Raw genomic sequence first — 15300 nt, 5'->3', positions numbered from 1 at the left:
TCATCAGTCAGTTAATCAGTGGTAGTTTTTGAGTGCTTACTGTGTGCAGAGCACTGTACTAAGCGCTTGGGAGACTACAATAGGGTTGGTGGATGCAATCCCTGCCTGCCAGGAGCTTGCAGTTTAGAGAGGGAGACAGATGTTAAAATACATTTCATGAGTCTACCTCACGTATTCACCCTCTTGGGTCATAGGTAACTCAAGACTATTCTCTTGGCAGTGTAGAACAACTTATCGGTAGCAGACAGAGTGAAAAGGAACAGGCAGGGGCCTTTCTTGAAAAAGCTTCAATGAGAAAATTCAACTTGAAAATTCAACTTGAAAACATTAGTACATAGTTTACGTAAATAGACTTGGGGACCCTCCTAACTACATCTTCACACACTTGAAGGTGAACCCTGGAAAGTCCTAGAAGCGATCAACAGTTTGAAAATCATCAGTTTCTGTATAATCACTCAATAATCGTATCCTCTGTGACTAGGCCATCCAAGAGGAATTTATTTCAACTCAGCCTTTGACTTTCTGAAATGTTAATCGATGATATCAATTTGATCTCAAGAGATTTGTGGAGCGGCATTGGAGGAACCTCATTTCAGATTCTGGGGTGTCATTAAAGTGAAGACTTTATATGCAAAGTTGAAACCACTCATAGAATAGGCAGGTTGTTTTTTCAAAACACAGTCTGCTTCTTTTATTGCATTTCTGCCATTGAATTCAGTACATTTTACATCTTATCTGACCACTATAGCCAGTTAAAATCATCTTGGCACTTTTATTCCATTTATTATTGTTTAAAGATAAAGGTAAAGTGATTAAAATTGCACTAAATCATTCCTATAGGTATGAGGTTTGTTAATCATGGGCCTAAAGTTTAGCCTTTAATTTTCATATAAAGGAGCAAGGCATTTTTAAGTTGGGTTGTGTTTCCTTTTTTAAATCAATATTAATTTTATCAAAACATCAGAACCCATTTTTTCTATAGGTGGGCATCTTTATGAGAAAATGGAATGCACAGAGCTATGTATTTTAAAAATGTATTGTTTTAAAAATTGCTAAAGGCCCTTTCCATTTTGATGGAATCAATAATGAAATATTTCTATTGAAACTTCATCGGCAGGAGCATTGATTTTTAATTCATGGGATGCCACTTTTAATGTTTACATAGGTAGAGTAAGATGAAGAACAAGCATCAAACAAATCAAAGTTATAGCTAATGTCTCCAAAAGAGTAGGGACTGGGGAGAGAAGAAATAAGATAGACCTAATGCTCTATCATTATGAGGCAAATTTTTGTAAAAAATTAGTTCTGCTACAAGTTGGTGCATTCTTCATGGAGAAGGGTTGTTGATGACACCTACTAAAGCGCTGCAAAGTTTTGCTAATTTAAAAAAGTCTGCCTCAGATCGATTGTGACCTTATCAATAGGGTAGTCTCATTCATCTCCAAAAGGAGACTGCTGTCACAAGCACTATAATAGCTTTGGGCTACAGTTACTCCTGGTAGTGGATTCAACATTTAAGAAAGTTTTGGAGTGTGTTATAGGTGAGGTGAAGCATTTTTCTGCTGTTTCTACCTGGACATGAGATTTCATCATTCCTAGTCATTCCCTCACAATCTTGGTTAGGCCGTCCCGTAAGCCAATTCAACAGTCACATGTACTTTGTTTTTAATTTGGTTTTATTTATACATTTGTGTCGATTATTTGAACTAATTTACTTAGTTTTGTCCATATTTCATTGGACGTCTTTATGATCAATGTCAGTACAGTGCAACACAGCCATCCTCAGGATGCCCAATGAGAGCTGAAGGATGCCTAGCCTTTGATCACTCTCCATGAAGACTTAGGAGTGAGAGAAGGAGAGGAAGCTGCCCTTGGGGGCCCATTTTACCTTGCTCACTTCATCATCATCAGTCGTATTTATTGAGCGCTTACTGTGTGCAGAGCACTGTACTAAGTGCTTGGGAAGTACAAATTGGCAACATATAGAGACAGTCCCTACCCAACAGTGGGCTCACAGTCTAAAAGGGGGAGACAGAGAACAAAACCAAACATACTAACAAAATAAAATAAATAGAATAGATATGTACAAGTAAAATAAATAAATAAATAAATAGAGTAATAAATATGTACAAACATATATACATATATACAGGTGCTGTGGGGAAGGGAAGGAGGTAAGATGGAGGGGATGGAGAGGGGGACGAGAGGGAGTGGAAGGAAGGGGCTCACTTCCAATCCAGGGTTTTCCCAAGAAGGTTTTGGTCCTAGGGCTAATCTGGATAACCTGCCCTGAGATTGGATTTTGTTTGAGATTCCTGACGCTACCTTAGACCTACTCCAAAATAGGAAGTTGGGCCTGAACCAGATGGAACACCGAGAATGGGAGAACAAGTCTTTATTTCTTATGGCTTGTGCCCCATAGCATTCTTGGATATGACAGACTTGCCTGTCTGACCACCTTGAATCACTCTGTATTGAAACTCTTTTACTGTTATGATTAAGAAATGAATGCTGGCCAAGAGAGCCAAGGGCCTCAAAAAAAGACCTTGCAGGTGAATGACAACAACTAGTGTTGTGGTTTTCTCTAGCTCCTTCCAGTTAAAGCTGATGAACTTAGGGCAGTTCCTTGATTCTCGAAACTGTATATCCGGTGCCATCAACTTGCTCCTTCCAACACGTGATGAGTAGTAGTTTTATTAGATAGATGGCTACATACTGGGAATGAGCCCTGAATAGCCTAAGAAGTTGTCAAGCTTCTAGTCTCTGGGGTGTTTGTTGTTTTTGTTTGTATTTTTTGTGTTTTGTCGTACTGCAGCAAAGTGTTGTCTCAAGTGCCCTTATGTTATTTAGTCATAAGGCTTAGAGAAATTTGTGAAACCAGAATTATACAATAGTACTATTAATATGCAGTGTTTGTACAGAGTGAGTCAGAACTCTTAAACACATTGTGCCCAGAGCCAGTAATGCGGCTAGCTTAATGCCAGCACCCTGTGACCTTGAAGAAGCAGTGTGGCTCAATGGAAAGAGCACGAGCTTGGGAGTCAGAGGTCATGGGCTCTAACCCCAGCTTCGCCACTTGTCAGCTGTGTGACTTGGGGCATCACTTAACTTCTCTGTGCCTCAGTTACCTCATCTGTAAAATGGGGATTAAGACTGTGAGCCCCACGTGGGACAACCTGATTACCTTGTATCCTCTCCAGCACTTAGAAAAGTGCTTGGCACATAGTAAGCGCTTAATAAATGCCATCATCATCGCCATCATCATCATTATTATTATTATTATTATTATTATTATGAAAGTAGCCACAACTGGGTTTAGCTCATATGGGGATAAATGTTCCTAACACCTCATGAATCCACACCTCTTTCCAACTGTACCAACTGTTCATTCTAATCATTCTATTTGTAAATATTTCTATGGCATTCTCCCCTTTGGAGTGTAAACACCTTGGTGACAGGGGACGTGTCTTGTGCTTCTCTTGTACTTTCTCAAGGTTTTAGTATAGTGAACTTCGCTCTATGGAAGCACAATAGATACCGTCACTAGCCAGTTGCTTTTTGCTATTTTGTAAAAAAAAGAAAATGAATAAATAGATCGTTTTGGCCCTTTTTTAGGACCTCTTTCCCATTTCTTAGAGCTAATATGCAGCAGGCCAATTGGCAGGGGGCAAGCGTATTGGCCAGCTGAATTTCAACTTTGCAGATGATCTAGAAAGTAGGTCAGGAAACAACTTACAGAAACACTGTCCTAAATCCCTCTTATGTTTTGAAGCACAAAATGAGGGCTAGTATTTTCATAATAATACCTTTCATTTATCCAAAGTACTTTCCTATCAGCTATTTCATTTTCTCTTCCCAACATGCCTGTGAGGTAGGAAGAAGGAAACAGGCCATTGGCAGAGCTGAAACTCGAACCAAGATCTCCTGACACCCAGATCTGTGCCCTTTCCACCAAAATCTGCTGTGTTTTTTGCAGTCACCATTTCCTGCTAGGAACGTTTTGCTCATTAGTTCTGTTCTTGGTTCTTCCACAGTTGCTTGGACCAGTCGCCTAATTTTTCAGCACCTCAGTTTCATTACATGGAAGATGGGGATGGCCTTTGTTATAGAGGCATTGTAGAATAGAACTAGTTAAGTAGAAACTGAAAAAAAGTGCAAGAGCCTCAGTGCTTAGGAGAGAGATATGATCCTCTTGCATTGAATAAAGGCTTAGGTTGCAATTGGCATGATGCGTGGCTATGTGACGATACCTCTGGATCAGTAGGAAATAACAATTAGCCTAGTTTGGCCGAGCTAAATTTGGTCTGTGGCATTTCACTGGGCAGAGGTATTATAAATACAGCAAGTCACGACTCTATCCTGGTTTATGATCTTTCTGTTATGTACAGACCTTCGTACCTGAATTTATATGCCCTTCAAAACATGGGAGAATTGAACTCCTAATATTAAATCTCACATGTACAGTATTTCAGTCTACTTCTGAAACTGATAGCTGAGTGCTTAAACTCTTAACCTAAGTTCTTAAATATAGAACAATAAAATTAATCCGATATTACTATCCAGAGCACATAAATGGGACACTGCTATTTCTTGTATTCTGAAGACCAAAATCATGGATCCTATTTCAGGTAATTGGGTTTTATTTTGCATTTCACACGACAGACAAGCAGCAGAGTTGGATTAGAACCCTAGACAGTAAGCTTGTTGGGGGCACAGAACATGTCTACCTACTCTGGTCATACTGTGCTCTCCCAAGTGCTTAGTACAGTGCTCTACACACAAATGCTCAATAAATATCATTGATTGATTCTCTCTGTTACAAGACTGAGCCCCGTGTAGGTCAGAGATTCTGTCCAACGTGATTATCTTGTATCTATCCCAGCGCTTAGAACAACAGTGCTCGACACATAGTAAATAATAAAGCACTATTGTTTATTAATATCATTATCATTATCTTAATAGTGAGGGAGATTTTAATCTGTGGACATGGAAGAATGCCAATATGAAGTTGCAAAAATTGGTCACTGAGCAAGTCTAAAGAAATCTCCCCCCCGGCTACCTTTTAAAATTGAATAGACAATCATATGTTTTTGGTGGTAGGTTCTCCCAGGATTCAGGACCTCCTGAGGTACTGTCCAGGCCCTTGATTCTGTGATCTGGATGCTTGCAGAAGGTTTTTTGCCCTTACTCCTGCCTGTTTTGTTGTGATGAGAAGAGAAGCAGCGTGGCCTAGTGGAAAGATCGTGGGCCTGGGAGGTTGAGGACCTGGGTTCCATCAGTGGTATTTATTGAGTTTACTGTGTGCAGAGCATTTTACTAAGTGCTTGGGAGAGTACAATACAACAATAAACAGATACATTCCCTGCCCACAATGAGCTTACAGTCTAGAGGCAGTACAAGAAAGTCAGTAGACATGTTCTCTGCCCCCAACAAGCTTAAAGTTTAAGGTTCTAATCGAACTCTGCTGCTTGCTTGCTCTGTGACCTTGGGCAAGTCTGTAACTTCTCTGTGCCTTGGTTTCCTCATCTGTATAATGGGGATTAAATACTTCTCCCTCCTACTTTGACTGTGAGACAGGGGCTGTATCTGACCCAATGATTTTGTTAATCCACCCCAGCACTTAATACAGTGCTTGGCATATAGTAGACATTTAGCAAATACCACATTTATTATTAATGTTATGGTGACGTAACATTCAGAAAAGTGTGATACAAAGCCGAGAACTATGAAGACTGATTTCACTGTAGTAGATTCATTTTTTTTTTCCTGCAGAGACACTGTATTCAAAAAGTAGCATGACTAGTATTCTGATAAAAATAATCTGTGGTTTTTGGTTAATGATAAAAATAATCCCTTTGAGTACATCTAACCAGGGCAATTCTTTTCCATGGTAATCTAAATGATCAGAACTTTTCTTCGACATGATGGAATCACAATAGAGTACAGTATCTCTGTAAAACCCAGAGTCTGATCGACACATGTGGAGAGAGAGCAAGCACATGGGCTAGGAAAAGAGAGGTGGAAGGAAGTCTCTGAGGCCTGCATCATTAAAAAAATCTACCTCCCTATCTAAGACCCGGGCTCAGGAAGGAGACAGCTGGGGACCCTTTTTGAAAAGAAAAAAGGCATCAAAAATTGTTTATTGGTGCATTTAACTCAGTCTAATAAGAACAGCCTTGCTCATGTCCTTTGACTGTAGAACAATCAAGAAATGTTACAATTTACATAGCTAAGAGAATGATAAAATGAACAGTATTTATCTCATATCAGACTTGACGCTATCACCCAACATATATCTTGACCAGAAAATTGATCAGAGAATCCTTCACAACTCTAGTATAGATTTGGAGCCCCCCTTCCACCTCAGCACCTTCCTATTCATTCGTTCATTGGATGGCATTTATTGAGTGCTTACTACATGCAGAGCATGGTACTAAGCACCTGGGAGAATCCAGTTCCACGGAGTTGGCGGACATGGTCCCTGCCCACAGTGAGCTTACAGACCTATTACTGTGCCACCACCACAGTAGCACTCAGCTTTCCTCAGTCAGTCAATCGTATTTGAGCGCTTACTGTGTGCAGAGCACTGCACTAAGCACTTGGGATACTACAATATAACAGACAAATCCCCTGCCCACAATGAGCTTACAGACTAGAGAGGGGGACAGACGTTCATATAAATAAACAGATTACAGATTTGTACATAAGTGCTGTGGGCTGGGAGAGGATATGAATAAAAGGAGCAAGTCAGGGCAACGCAGAAGGGAGTTAGAGGAAAGGAAAAGAGGGCTTAGGAATGGCATCTTGGAGGAGATGTGCCTTCATTGAGTCTTTGAAGTGGGAGGGCAGTTTCATGATCCTACAAACTGACTTCTATACTATTCAGTAGTGCGACCTGAACAGTGAAGAAATTCCTAGCACTTCCTCTCCAACCTTCTTCATTTCCATCCTTGGGAACAGCCCTGTCTCACAAATGTACCCTGTCACTTTTGACACCAGCCAGGTGCACATGACAGCTTTTCTTTAGAAACAACGTATGTACTCTGAAAAATGTGGGCAAAATATTTCAGTATCTCTGAAGCATAACTAAAAATGTAACCCATTATGAAAAGGCTTTAACATCAGTAAACACAGATTGCAACTACAAATCTTCCCAAGATTGCCTGTCTTCATAAATGTAAATTAAATAAACATCAAATAAAGAGACTTGCTCTGATAGTTGTGGGAAGAAAACAGCATCAGAATGATAATCAGTAAAAAATAAGTTTGAAATGCTGGGAAAATTTAATGGTCGATCAAATTAAAAAAAACCCTTTTCTGCTTGCGAGGATGAAATGAAGAGTGAATGTAAGGGAGTCAAATTTAAGCAACTGCAAATTAAAAAAATGGAAAAGATGATCTCCAGGGCAAGAGGTGCAAACATCTAATCTATTCCTTTCAGGAATAATTCCCGTGGTTAACCTCATGGTGTTTCTGGGGTCAACTGGAAGAGCTATAGGTCATCTCAGCTGCTTGAATTCTTTACAGACTAAAATTTGGCAGTGATGAACCTAGATGTTGTGTTTGATTTTTACCTCTTCAAAAGCCCAAATCAATTGTTTTATTTAGATTTAAGAACATTGGTCCCTTTTTTCCAGTGTTGTAAGTGCTGTTTCCTTTCCAATTTCTGATTGTCATCCGTTTATGCCACTACTCGGGCCACTTCTTAGAGCTCCCAGGCCTCCCCATCCTGCACTGTCGAATGAGGTGAGACCCAGGCGCACCTCTGGGCAGGGAGCCCAGAATTGGCAGTATGTGTGGTGAAATGCCAGACCCCCAGAAGTGGCAAACACTGGGACTTATGGGACTGGATCCTCTGGGTAGGTGAACTGTCTGGCACCATTCGTTCCCTTTTTAGAAAAATGTAGACGGAGGTTTTAGATATTTGTTTAAGTTCATTTTGTCGGCTGTAGCTCCCCGTGAGCCAGGGATCTTGTCTACCGACACTATTATGCTTTCCCAAGTGCTTAGTTCAGTATTCTGCATCCAGTAAGTGCTCAAGAAATACCAAATACCATTGATTAATGGATGGATAGAGAAAAGCGCATTCGTACAGAAAATGGCTTGCCAAGTGATTGACTCCCAGCCCATGGAATGATGGCAGAATGAGCTGCAGTTCTGTCCGCTGTGGTTCCTAACCAGCTCCGAGTCTGCCATCGAGGCGCCTGTAAATCCCCCCACATCCCGGCCCCCAAAACTGTTAGGAATACCCTCACACCACAGGCCTCACTGTATTCTTGGAGTCAGAGGTCATGGGTTCGAATTCCAGCTCCACCACATGTCTGCTGTGTGACCTTGGGCAAGTCACTTAGCTTCTCTGAGCCTCAGTTACCTCATCTGTAAAATGGGGATTAAGACTGTGAGCCCCACATGGAACAACCTGATCACCTTGTATCCCCCCCCAGAGCTTAGAACAGTGCTTTGCACTGCTTAACAAATGCCATTATTATTATTATTATTCTTAAAGAGAATGGTTTCTAGTCCTGTATCACAAATGTGGGATCAGGAATATAAAATAATAGCTTTCACAGTTCAAGGAACTTGTCAGAATCGAATAATTTGCCCCATTGTTTTTTAAAATCAATATTCTAATTTCCATTATTGGTACTGCAGAGAATCTCCACTTTTTCTGAGCTGACTTTTCCTCTTATAGTCATGGCATTTCTATTCAGTTAAACTTTAGATGTCTGGAAGTAAACTTTGGGGGACTCTTGGGCCCATTCTTTCTTGCAAAAACACCCCCTACCCTGAAAAATGAAAGAGATGTTAAATCAAATAAAGCTTGCTTCCTACTAAGGAAATTACATCTCTTTCATTTTACCCTGCTTTGCAGTGGTTTTCTTCAAGGCTCTTGTTTTTTCAATCATTTTTAACTTATCACTTAACTAGCACCAGCTGCTCTGTACTATCAGTGAAAGAAATGCTAAATAATTAATATTTCTGACTTGAATTAATAGACCTGAGATGCTCTAATCTTAGGGCCTGAAAAACTCAAATCATGCTATGTGATTAGCTCCAATATTACAATGGAGCTACAAGAGCATTGTGGATACTGGGGATGTAACACTTCCAATTCACTTCCGCCTTGCTAGTGAACCTTTTCAAGGCTGTATTTCATGACAATATCTCAATTATCAGGAGTTCCATTTATTCAATACTCCTTTTGGAATTGAGAGTAGGGACCATGCCTCTTATTTTTATGACATGTTCCCAAGTGCCTAGTACAGTGCTTTTCACAAATCTACATCAGTAGGAGAATGTTATACTTGCATAGACATGTAATAATGTGCTGTAAAGTCCAGGGTTATACTAATCAATCAATCAGTCGTATTTATTGAGCACTTACTGTGTGCAGAGCACTGGACTAAGCGCTTGGGAAGTACAAGTTGGCAACATATAGAGACGGTTCCTACCCAACAGTGGGCTCACAGTCTAGAATACTAATAATCCAGGAGCAGCCTAGAGAAGCAGTAAGAGTCTGTGCCACTTCCTGTCCTCCAGTTCCCTCCTTGACCCCTTCCAGTCTGGCTTCCGCCCCTTTCACTCCACCAAAGCTGCCTTCTCAAAGGTCACAAATGACCTCCTTCTTGCCAAATGCAGTGGCCTCTACTCCATCCTAATCCTCCTCTACCTCTCAGCTGCCTTTGACACTGGACTACCCCATTCTACTGAAAACGTTATATAACCTTGGCTATGTGGACACTGTCCTCTCCTGGTTCACCTCCTATCTCTCTAGCTGCTCTTTCTCAGTCCATTTCACGGGCCCCTCCTCTTCCTCTCACTGTCTAACTGTGGGAGTTTCTCAAGCTCAGTTCTGTGTCCCCTTCTATCTACACCTACTCCCTTGGAGAACTCACTCACTCCCATGGCTTCAACTACCATCTCTGTGCAGATGACTTCCAAATTTACATCTCCATCCTTCTCTCCAGTCTCCAGTCCTTTCCTTTCTATCAAAAGTGCTGTCCTCCCTGCCTCCTGTCTCTTCCCTCTTCAGTCCATACTTCCTCAAAACCGTTCAGTCTATGTTTCTCCATTCCTCAAGAACTTCTGGTGGTTGCCTATCCACCTACTCATCAAACACCTACTCATCCTTACCACTGACTTTTAAGTACTCAATCACCTTGCTCCCATGTACCCTACTTCCCTGATTTCTTACTACCACCCAGCCTGCACACTCTGCTCCTCTACTGCCAACCTACACACTGTACCTGGATCTTATCCATCTCACCAGTGACCCCTCGCCTGTGTCCTGCCCTGGCCTAGAACTTCCTCCAAATTCGTATCCGACAGACAATCACTTTCCCCACCTTCAAAGCCTTATTGAAGGCACACCCCCTCCAAGGTACTTTCTCCGACTAAACCCTCATTTTCTCTTCTCCTACTCCTTTCAGTGTTGCCCTTGCAGTAGGAGGATTTGCACCCTTTATTCATCCTCTCCCTCAGCCCCACAGCACTTCTGTACATGTTCGTAATTTCTTTATTTATGATGATAATATTTATATTAATGTCTCTCTCCAATTCTAGACTATAAGCTCCTTGTGGGCAGGGAACATGACTACCAACTCTGTTATTATTGTGCTCTCCCAACCACTTCGTACAGTGCTCTGCACACAGTAAGTGTTCAATAGATATGATTGAGAACTGATTTGCAGTCCTAGCTCTTGTATTGCTCACTCTGAGATGGAATGCAAAGTCCAGTTCATGACCCACAGACTCGTCCACATTGCCCATACATCCCTATTTGCAGAGTCTAGTGCTGTGCTTTGGTTGCATCTGGATGTTTTTGCAAGATCTCCAAATGAAGTGGAGAAGTCTTGTTATTGTCTCCTCACCCTGCATCAGAATCTAATCAACCAGCAAAGAGCGCATATGCTATACCACATAATGACCTAAAACCGCATTGCAATTACAAAGGGCATGGGTGACAGTGTGGTTCAATAGCAAATCCAAGAAGAATCTGCCTAGGATCTTGCCAGCAACTGATAGTGAGATGCCATGGTAGTTGTTACAGTTGGAACCAATCAATTTTATGGTCCTTTTTTTGTGTGTGTGTGTCTGTGTTTGTGCTTTCCTTTTTACGTCAGAATTCAAGTATGCACTGTGCTTTTGTTCTTTAAAGTTTGAGCTTCTATTTTTAGATATCTTTTAAGAAAAAGGAGACTAAATCTCATAGGCAAGGGAGAAAAATTGCTGTCATTTTATTCTAAGAATGCAGGCTGACAAAACAAGTAGGAGTGCTTAAATGCTTCAACTGTACAGAGTTCAGTATAATGAATTTGTTTTGTTGTAGTTGATGGGGTTTTTTTTTAGAATTTCAAGCCCATAGTAAGAATGGCTATAAAATTATAAAAAGAAGACTTAAAATTGTTCCAGGTATACAAGAGAAGCATATGGCTGAGTGCTAGAGGATGTGTTGGTAGCAATACAGCATATGGATACCATATGGGAAAAAATTGCCCTGGCAGTCCTCTGGAGATTAGGCTAATATATCACTACTAAGCAGATGTAAGATACAAAGCCTTAGTCACCTACTGATTATAACTTACTGTTAGGAACTAAAGCTAATTTTCCTTGGCTGAAAATTGGCAGTTATTTGTAAAGGGCAAAAAGTATATTTTACTATTCATTTACAGAGATATATACACTATATAATGCATAACATGTAAAATATACAGAATACCTTATACCTTAAGGTATATATAAGGTATATATATATATATATGTGTGTTATGTATTATATATTGTATCTCAGGTTATTTCACAAACAGCCTTCTGTTCACATGACTATTAATTGGGAAGCAGAATGACCTAGTGGAAAGATCACAGCCCTGGGAGTCAGAAGGACCTGGGTTCTAATCCTGGCTCCACCACTTGTCTGCCGTGTGACCTTGGACATGTCATTTCACTTCTCTGGGCCTCAGTTACCTCATCTGTAAAATAGGGATTAAGACTGATCCCCATGAGGGACAGGGACTGTGTCCAACCTGATTAACTTGTATCTACCTCAGTGCTTAGTAGAGAGACTGGCACATAGTAAGCACTTAACAAATACCATAAAAATATTAATGTGAATTTTTCTTTATACTATGGGAATCAGGCCACACATTTCACCTTGAATCATTTTTTATTTGATACATGAATTACTTCCATATGCTTACATGGAGCATTATAAATTCCATTTACTGCTTTCCCCAGCATTATAAATTTTCCCAGTGATGAATTGTTAATATTGTGTCATTTGATGTTATTTACCTTTATTCCTCTATATTCTGCTAGTTATGTATCTATTATATTGTTGGATAGACTATCAAAGAAATAGTTCTAAAGAAAATTTCCCAGAGATTGAATCAATAATCTTGCTCACCTAATTAAGATAAGATTTATTTCCACTGACTACACTTAGGGTGTTTACATATGGGATATTTTGGTTGGTAGCCTTCCAAGGTGGACTCAGTTTGCCTGCAGAATGAACAAACTGGTCCACATGAAAGTCAAGTGGAAATGTAGAATATGAAAATAAGATTTGCTGTCTGCTTGTTGGAAATACCATGAACAAGTTACAGAAGCAGATTATTAAAAACAGGAAAAAACATGCACTCTCTTAATTTTCACCTTCACCTGGGAATTTTATGTACATATAACATATGGTGGACATCACTGGAGTGCTGAGGTCTCCATAGATAACGGAAGCACCAGAAGAATACCTGTCAGGTCTGCTATTAGATGGTGAGATCACAGCCTAAATGGCATGCTCCGAAACTCTTTCCAATAGGCCTGCCTATAAATCCTGCAAGAGAATTTTGGGGAAGGAAAGGACACATGCAAAATTTCAAAACACAAGATACAAAGGGGCTGATTTTGCCTAGTTCTCCCAGAAGATATCAAGATATCCTGGGAGGAGTTTGCCTCCCTGGCAACTAGGAGAAGAGCTCCACCCTCTCTGGGTGGAGCTGAATTTTCCGCAGGAACAACTCTGGCCAAAGTCATGGTTTTGATGCTGCTTTTCACCCTTGCTGGATGCTTCTGATCAGCTCGCAATTAGGATCACTCCAGAAGAAGACTTCCATGTGATGAGGTAAAGGTAGGCCCAAGAAATCTAATTTGGGGTTGTGTGTCTAAAACTTTTTTCCTCCTTTTTTCCCCCCGAAGCAAAACTCTTAGATCATTGAAGTAGCTGAGCACATAGTAAGTGACTGGCTTTTGTCATCAGTCACGGTTTGTATCTGCAGCTTTAAAATTGTAGTAACCCAAAACACCATTCCATAAACTTAAGTATTTGTATCACTCAGTTCTTTTCCTTCCAGTTTATAATATTAATTTTTTTTTTTGCTTTGGCCACTATTATGTTTGGGGATCTAGTTCAGTCATGATTACTAGGCCCTTTTCAGAATTAGTAAATGGAACTTGGCCAATATCTAAACACCCTCTTTTTCTTTGAATTGCTCTGAATAAAGAAGGTTACTCTTTGTTTTATAGTTAATCTCTTAGTTTGGTGTAAATCAGATAAACTGTCCCAACCTCAATCTTTTGACTAGAAAGCCTTCAAATCTAATGAGGTCTAAAGTGTGGGGAGGAGCTGACCAGAAGGCAAGGCAAGGCAAAAACAGAGATTACTAAAGGGGACTCAACTCCTGGGAGCAATTTTAGGAGAAATGCATAGTAAATTAAATGGCTTACCAGGCCTTGTGACCTCATTTGACAATAAAAAAGGGGGTGGGGTGGGGATAATCGTACCACATAACAAATGTTCATGAGGACGGGGATAGGTCTGATACGTTTGACTTAGTCATTAAAACACAGCACAGATTTACATGTAAAGCATGTGAGTATATGGGTAAGTCCCCAAAAACCTGAGTGTGTCTGCACCTTCTTGAATTGTGGATGGAATTAGAGTCCTTAGATTAGTGCCTCCGTGCTGAACCACACACTCACTGCACAGCCCACCTGGTAGTAAGGATCTCTGACCAGCCGAGACAGTTGTTGAAGACATACTCACTAGTCTCGCCTCTAAAAGTGCTTAAGATCTATGACAGCAGGTCAAAGTGGTTTGAAGCAATTTTAAATCCACCCTTTCCTTTCTGCAAGCACCCCCATGATCCTGATTCCTTTCAAATTGGGTAACTTCCATTTTACCAGAATTCCTTCTATTTCGGCCAGTCAGGGAGTATGCAGAAGAGGAAGCAGGGAGGAGTTGATTCCCAAGGTGTTTCTTTTCATATTAACATAGATGGCGTTTGTGAGGGGAGAGAACGTATACTTCAATTGGACTTGAATGAGTGACTAGTTAATGGGGGCTAGAGATGCCCAAGTGTACAATTCAGTTAATAGCATTTAATGAGCACTTTTTTTGTACAGACCACTGTATTACTTACTCACTTGGAGAATACAGTCGAATAAGTAGATATGATCCTAGCACACAAGGAATTTACCATCTAGCTGGGGAGACAGACACTCAAATAATTTACAGCTATGAGGAAACAATAGGGTATAAAGAATTGTATATACCCAAGTGCTAAAGGGGTGTATGAGTACCGGAATACTTCAGTCATTTACATATAGCAGCACATAAACTAAAATTGGAATGCTACAGAGAAGATTAGCATAGCCCCTGTGTAAGGATGACAAGGATGTATGTAACTCTGGAACTCAGTGTCCTCATCTGGAAAATGGTAAATAAAATACCTGTTCTCCCCACTTTAGACTGTGAGACTGGTATAGGTCAGGGACTGTATCTGATCAGTTTATCTTGTACCTATCCCAGGGCTTAGTACAGTGTTCAACACTTAGTACTTAACAAATGTCAAAAAATGTTGAATTGTAATGATGACCTGGGTTAAGTAGAAGGGGTCAAGAAATTAGTGGCCTCTGGTTGAAGTAGTAGGGGAGGGTGGTTTTGGAGGGAGCATGTGTGCGCATGTGTGTGTGTGTGAGAGAGTGAGAGTTGGGGAGGGGCAAGAACATTAGGTTGACACCCTGCAGACATGTTCATTTGGGCTTTTTCATGTTTTTTTAAACCAATGTTGTTAAGAGAGAGTTGAATAAATAATAAAAGAGCATTCCATGTTGAGTTGGCATATATTCCAGGAGCCGAGTTGAACTCCAGCCTCATTAAGGGATGGACCGTAGCCTTGGGAAAGAGTTTCCCAAGTGAGGGAAGGATTTCCAACCTGCTTCAGCTCTTTGGCACTACCTAAGCCAAAGGGACTGTGACCAACCTGATTTGCTTGCATCCACCCCAGCGCTTAATACAGTCCCTAGCAT

At 40.6% G+C, this 15300-nt stretch overlaps 1 protein-coding gene and 1 non-coding gene across 2 annotated transcripts in view; both read left to right on the top strand.

The window, feature by feature from the left end:
* FBXL17 (F-box and leucine rich repeat protein 17) overlaps nt 1–15300 on the top strand; it is a 415020-nt gene that overhangs the window by 332130 nt on the left and 67590 nt on the right. The window lies entirely within an intron of this gene.
* Nucleotides 14589–14692, top strand: LOC119949062. The gene has a single exon (XR_005457158.1). It is a non-coding gene; the product is annotated as a U6 spliceosomal RNA (small nuclear RNA).

Source organism: Tachyglossus aculeatus, chromosome X3 (assembly GCF_015852505.1).
Source record: "Tachyglossus aculeatus isolate mTacAcu1 chromosome X3, mTacAcu1.pri, whole genome shotgun sequence".
Classification (NCBI taxonomy): Eukaryota; Metazoa; Chordata; class Mammalia; order Monotremata; family Tachyglossidae; genus Tachyglossus; species Tachyglossus aculeatus.
Note: the sequence above shows the minus strand (reverse complement) of the source record. Positions and strands in the feature narration are given on the sequence as shown.